This window comes from Carlito syrichta, unplaced genomic scaffold (genome assembly GCF_000164805.1).
Source record: "Carlito syrichta isolate Samal-C Ts95f unplaced genomic scaffold, Tarsius_syrichta-2.0.1 Scaffold153889, whole genome shotgun sequence".
Classification (NCBI taxonomy): Eukaryota; Metazoa; Chordata; class Mammalia; order Primates; family Tarsiidae; genus Carlito; species Carlito syrichta.
The window spans coordinates 162,649-169,144 of record NW_007097985.1 but is presented as its reverse complement, the minus strand read 5'-3'; the positions used below and the strand labels follow the sequence as shown (position 1 = coordinate 169,144).

The 6,496-nt window shown below is 50.4% G+C and overlaps 1 protein-coding gene across 1 annotated transcript in view; it reads left to right on the top strand.

Moving 5' to 3' along the window:
* Positions 1–631: 631 nt before the first annotated feature.
* CUNH1orf127 (chromosome unknown C1orf127 homolog) overlaps positions 632–6,496 on the top strand; it is a 28,691-nt gene continuing 22,826 nt past the window's right edge. The window contains exon 1 of the mRNA XM_008050856.1: positions 632–722. The gene's annotated coding sequence lies outside the window, so the exon portion shown is untranslated. The remainder of the gene's footprint in view (positions 723–6,496) is intronic.

The following is a 6,496-nucleotide window of genomic DNA, read 5'->3' as shown; positions in this document are numbered from 1 at the left end:
TACCTGGCATAAAGAAGTCTGCTGCCGGCTGTCTGATCCCAGCTTTTCATAGCCTTTGTACTACTCTGCAGTGCTCCAAGCTGTAGAGAAGCCATGGCAGTGCGAATGATTCTCATTTATGCAAATAAATTGTGTCTGGGGCAGTTCAGCTGGTTTCTCTTTCCCGTTGTGGAAGAAGCCAGTTTCGTGCCTATATGCAAATTCATTTCAACATTCTGATCTAGAAATGTGTCTATTCTTTTTCTCCTTTGAACTAGTTGTAACATGGCCTGGTTCCCTCATTAATAATGAGTTAATACAATCTTTAATACAGGCTCATTTAAAAAAATCTGGATGAGAGTTGTGGTGTTACTTATCTCTTCTTATCTCCCCGACAGTGGCAGGCCCCTCCTTCTCAGCCCAAACTCTCTGCATGTCATGGCTCTAATTCATTTTCTTCAGAGCTTGGCCATCAGCTGAGATGACTCTGTTCACTTCTTTACTTGTTTATGGTTGGTCTTCCCATGTCTTGGCCACTGCACATAGCAGGTACGCAAAGTAAATATGGCTGACTGGGTGAACCGCAGCAGATGAGGCAGAGGCTGGACTGTGCCCGTCCCCATGCCCTTCCCTCCTCTCCCGCAGGGCCGTCTGTCTCGCCTGTGTTCAGCCTGTGTTCCCATGGATCCTCCCCTTCAGGTCAGACAGGGACAGGCCAAGTCCCGCACCGGAAGTTTTGACAGGTAAATCAATCACGCTTCTCTAGTTTGCGTCAGGGTGTGGGCATATCTTTACTGATAACCAACTTGCTGTGTGGGCAACTTGAGGATTGAGACAGGTTTGGGAAGGCTTCACGGAAGCGTGGATTTCAGCCTCTCCTTCTCCCAACAAGGACATGGGATTCCCGCAGACCAGACCGTGGGGCTGGCTGGTGCTAGCATTAGGGTTGGGCCTGGCATCCTCTGACTCAGAGTTTGGTGCCTGTTTCAATGATAAAAACCAGTACATGGAGCGTATGTTGTGTACTGGGCCTGTCTTAGGGGATTCGTGTCTATTAATTAACTCATACTTACAAAGGACCCATGGCGGTGAGTGCGGGAGCCAGGATTTCAACCTCCTCTGAACTTAGTCCCACAGCAAACAGGAGTCACCATGGGAGTGACGCATCTTTGTTGAACACTTCTTCTGGACTGGGCCCTGGGCTGAGGGTTTTTTTTTTTTGAGTTGGAGTCTCATTCTGTCACCCAGACTGGAGTGCATTGGCTGCTCCCGGCACCGCAGCCTCAACCTGCTGGGCTCTGGCGATCCTTCTGCCTCAGCCTTCCAAGTAGTTGGAACTCCAGGTGCGCGCTACCATGCCCGGCTCATTTTGATTTATTGTAGAGATGAGGTTTCACCAAGTTGCCCAGGCGGGTCACGAACCCGCAGAATCAGGCAATTTACTTACCTCAGCCTCCCAAAGGTGTGGGATTACAGGCTGAGCCACTGAGCCCGGCTTGAGGGTTTTATAAACATCATCTCACTTCATCTTCTTGATACCTCGAGAGGGGGGTTGTTGGGGGGCTGTGGGGTTCAGGAGTCTCCAACAGCACCCTCACTGTTGATGCCAGTTGCAAATTAAGGGGTCCGGGATCATCCTCAATTTTGATACCATGTTCAAGTCCAGGGGTCCCCAAGACCATGCTCAGGCTTGGTAATTCACCAGAGGGACCCACAGAACTTCAGAAAAGCTGTTACACTCATGGTGATGGTTCCTTACAGTAAAAGGATGTTGTCTGAAATCAGCCAAGGTGTTGGGGATGCTACGGGACCAAGTTAGCCAAGAAGTATACAGGGCGAGTCCAGGAGCAAACTTCTAGATGTCCTTCCCCAAGGAGTCGTGCAGACCACGCTGATTTCTCCCAGCAGTGATGTGTGACCAAAATGCAGAGTACTGCTACCAGGGAAGATCACTGAGCCTCAGTATCGAGAGTTTCTTTTTTTCTTTTTTTCCAAGTTGGAGTCTCACTCTGTCGCCCAGACTGGAGTGCAGTGGCACGCTCCTGGTCACCGCAGCCTCGACCTGCTGGGCTCTGGCGATCCTTCCGCCTCAGCCTTCCAAGTAGCTGGAACTACAGGTGCGCACTACCACGCCCGGCTAATTTTTTGATTTATTGTAGAGATGAGGTCTCGCCAAGCTGCCCAGACGGGTCTTGAACCCGTGGGCTTAGGCAATCCACTCACCTTGGCCTCCCAAAGTGCGGGATTACAGGCTGAGCCATCGAGCCTGGCCAGTATCCAGAGTTTTTACTGAGAGTCAGTTGTGTGGCTACGGCTAACCACAGGCGAGGCTGAACTTGATCTTGAATCCCTCCAGAGGTTGAGCTTATACCACATGGTCCAAGGACCCCAGTACCAAACACTCTGTTAGCACAGGCTATCTGGCGTGGTCCCGAGTCCCAGTTAAACAAAGACATGTTTCATAGGAAAAGCTTTCCAGGGGCTTAGAATTATTTATTCCCCAGGAGCTGGGGGCAAATGGTCAAACCTTTCTTTGAGCCCAGGCTAATTCTTTATGGCTCATGTGCCCATTTTACAGAAGAGGAAATGGGGTCTTGGAGAGGTTAAATGACTGCCCTGGGGCATGTAGCTCATCCAGGATCTGAGCCTCAACCGTCCAACTCCAAAGCCCAGGCGCCTGTTTTCTTCCTGGCAGCTTGAATGTCTGTATTAAGAGATAAATTGGAGTAGGAGATAAGATTTCCCCCTCTTCCCAAGTCTCCAGTTATGAGATAATTCATGTTTAGAGTGTGTGCGTGTAAATTTGAGAGGGGCCCCCCAAAAAACTAGAATTATCTTTTGGAGGGTGGGTGCCTTGTAGTACAGACTTCTTCCACTAGGTCAGTGCTGTAGGAACCCATTGGCATCACTGTACCAGCTAGTGTTGTGAGAGGCTGCACTGAAGAGGTAAAGTCCTGAGTTGTGGCAAACAGGTGACTGGTTCTTCCAGCATTACAATGCACCTGCCCACACCAGGCTAGTGTTTAGCAGTTTTTGACCAAAAAGGGCATGACCCCCATGCCCCACGGTCCATATTCACCTGATCTCACCCTGAGTGACTTTTTTTGTTTCCCTGGATGGCAAAAGTCCTCAAAAGGAAACGTTTTGCCAATGCGGAAGAAGTGAAACAAAAAAAGGCAGACTCTCTAAAGGGCATCAGAACTGATGAGTTCAAAAACTGTTTTGAGCAGTGGAAAAAGCATCTCAACAGGCATAAATGCATCAGAAGGAGAGTACTTTAAAGGTGGTTGAAGTTTGGGGGTTTTTTTGAGTTGGAGTCTCAGTCTGTCGCCCAGGCTGGAGTGCAGCGGCACGCTCACGGCCACCGCAGCCTCGACCTGCTGGACTCAGGCGATCTTTCTGCCTCAGTCTTCCAAGTGACCGGAACTACAGACGTGTGCCACCACACCCAGCTAATTTTTTGACTTATTGTAGAGACAAGGTCTCACCAAGTTGCCCAGGCTGGTCCCGAACCCCTGGGCTCAGGCAATCTTCTCACCTTGTCCTTCCAAAGTGCTGGGATTACAGGTTTGAGCCACCGCGCCCGACCGTGACTGAAGTTTAAACATGTAGGAATAAAGACACAATTTTTAATAAATACATTCCGGGTTTTTGGGGGTAGTCCATGTATATTTGGGGGGGATAGTGTGTGTGTGTGTGTATATATATTCTTTTTTTTTTTTATAGATATGGTATCACTATATTGCCCTGGCTGCAGTGCAGTGGCTATTCACAGGCACAATTGAAGCACCCTGCAGCCTCAAACCTGTGGGCTGAAGCAATCCTCCTGCCTCAGCCTCCTGAATAGCTAGGACTACAGCCTTGTGCCACTGTGCCCAGCTTAGAGTATATTTCATTTAAGCAGTCTGTCAACTCTACCAGGGAAATCTGGGCAAGGCTCTGTTCGGGGGAATATGTCACATCCAATAAGATTCTACTTCCTGTGGCCAAACGACCTCCCTTCATATTGCTGTCCCTGTGTGATTACAGGAAACTCCAGTAGACTTGGTATCAACACGTACTTGTACATTTCTCAGCATCTGTGGATACTGAGCACTGGGCAGGGTGTCAGGGTGAGTAAGCCAGATATCACTTATGCTTTTCCCAGAGGCACAGAGCTCGTCGTTGCTGTCGGGGAGGAGGGAAACAGAACTCCAGGGCATAGCTTCCATTCGTGCCCATCTCAGCCACGCCAGGTGCCAGACCTAGCCTCTCCCTGGGCAAATATTGAAAAGCAACGACTGGGTGCCAGGCACTGGTGCATGGGAGGACCTTGAGGAAAGAGTGGTCGACAGGACAGACACAGCCCCTGCCCCACCTGGGTTTGCCTTCTCTGGAGCAGGAGACAAGCTTATCCCCACCTATCTCCACTTGAGTGGGAGAAAATACAGAAATCTTGCGAATGAGATAATGTAATTTCCAAGAGTGATGCGATCCAGGAAGGAAAGAGACACAGGGCCAGAGTAGAGGATTTGTAGGGGTGGTCAGGGAGGGCCTTCTGGAGAAGCTGACTTTTTCTTTTTCTTTTTTTTTGAGTTGAAGTCTCACACTCACCCAGACAGGAGTGCAGCGGCCACTCCCGGCCACCGCAGCCTCGACTGGCTGGACTCCGGCGATCCTTCCGCCTCAGCCTTCCAAGGAGCTGGAACTACAGGCGTGCGCTACCACGCCTGGCTAATTTTTTTGATTTATTGTAGAGATGAGGTCTCGCCGAGTTGCCCAGGCGGGTCTTGAACCCGCGGGCTCAGGCAATCCACTCACCTCGGCCTCCCAAAGCGCTGGGATTACAGGCTGAGCCACCGAGCCCGGCCAAAGCTGTCTCTTAAGCTGAGTCCTGCGGATGAAGTGCAGTCAACCAAATGAAGGGGGGAATGGTGTTTCAGACAGAGGGAACAGCATGTGCAGAGGCCCTGAGGTAGAGAAAAGACCAGCTCGACTTAGGACCACATGGTCTGTGGAAGTGTTTGAATTTTATTCCAGGGGTAATGGGGAGCCATGGAAGGTTCTGAGAAAGGACTGATATAACCTCAATTCCATTTTAAGATCTCTTGTGGCTGCCCTATCAAGGATGGATTGAGGTGGGGAGGGCAGCAGCAGGAGTGAGGTGTCACCAGGGTGCTGCACACTGCCTCTCTCCTCTGGCCTGCGCATAGGGTGTGTCCTCTGCTCGGACCCCTCAAGTGAGCTACAGAGTTCCACAGATGAGCCACTTTAATGAGTCAGGTGACTTGAAACAAGTTCCCACCTGGAGCCTATTTGTACCTATTTGTACCTTTTAAAGTGCACATGTCCATACCATGCAGATTCATGGGACAACCCCCTTTTGTCCATCAGCCCCCCCAGACAACGGAAGACTGTGTTTGCAATGATGCCCTGAGGCCTGTAGGGGTCAGACGTACCTCTCCTACCCACAGAGGAACGTCACATTGGGTTCAGCATTGATTCAGGGTCATGGGTATTCTAACATTTATTCGATTTCTCTGATACTCTCATTTGTCTGGCTATGCGGTGAACTAGAGAATGTTGATGGGAGTTTAGGCCCCTGGTCCTGCTGCTCTGTGACCATGGACGTGTCCTTTCATCTGTGGGTGACAGCAATTGTCATCACGATAGATGCCATCATCTTTAGGCATGTGCTCTGTGATGAGCCCCCTGTCAAGACTATTTGCATTAACTTTTTTCTTTTTTCTTTTTTTGAGTTGGAGTCTCACTCGGTTGCCCAGACTGGAGTGCAGTGGCCGCTCTCGGCCACTGCAACCTCGCCTGCTGGGCTCCGGTGATCCTTCCGCCTCAGCCTTCGAGTAGCCGGAACTACAGGCGCGCGCTCCCACGCCCGGCTGATTTTTTGATTTATTGTAGAGATGAGGTCTCGCTGCCCAGGCGGGTCTCGAACCCGCGGGCTCAGGCAATCCACTCACCTCAGCCTCCCAAAGGTGCTGGATGACAGGCTGAGCCACCAAGCCCAGCTTATTTGCATTAACTTGTTCAAGTCTCACATCCACCCTGTGAAGACCCATCACCACCATCATCACTAACACCACCACCATCACCACCATCGTCACTATCCCGTCATCACCACCACCACCATCGGCACCACCGTCGACAGCCTCATCGCCGCCATATCCATCATCATCACAACACTATTATCACCCTCACATTGTTATCATCATACACTCAATTCACAGGAAGGAACTGAAACTAAGCAACAGGTACACACACACACACACACACACAGAACACAGGCGGGATTCAAACCCAGATGCTATGACTCCAGTGCCCACACTCTTACTGTGAAGTTACATTGCTCCCTGTCTCCCCCAGCAAAGCACAGTCGTCAGATTTAATGATCTCTAGGCCCTTGATGTGCAAAGTGTGGTCCTTGGACAAGCAGCCCTGGACACGTTTGGGAGTTTGTTGGAACTGCTGACTCTCAGGCCCCACCTTGGCCCTACAGAATCCGTTTTTTTTTTTTGTTTTT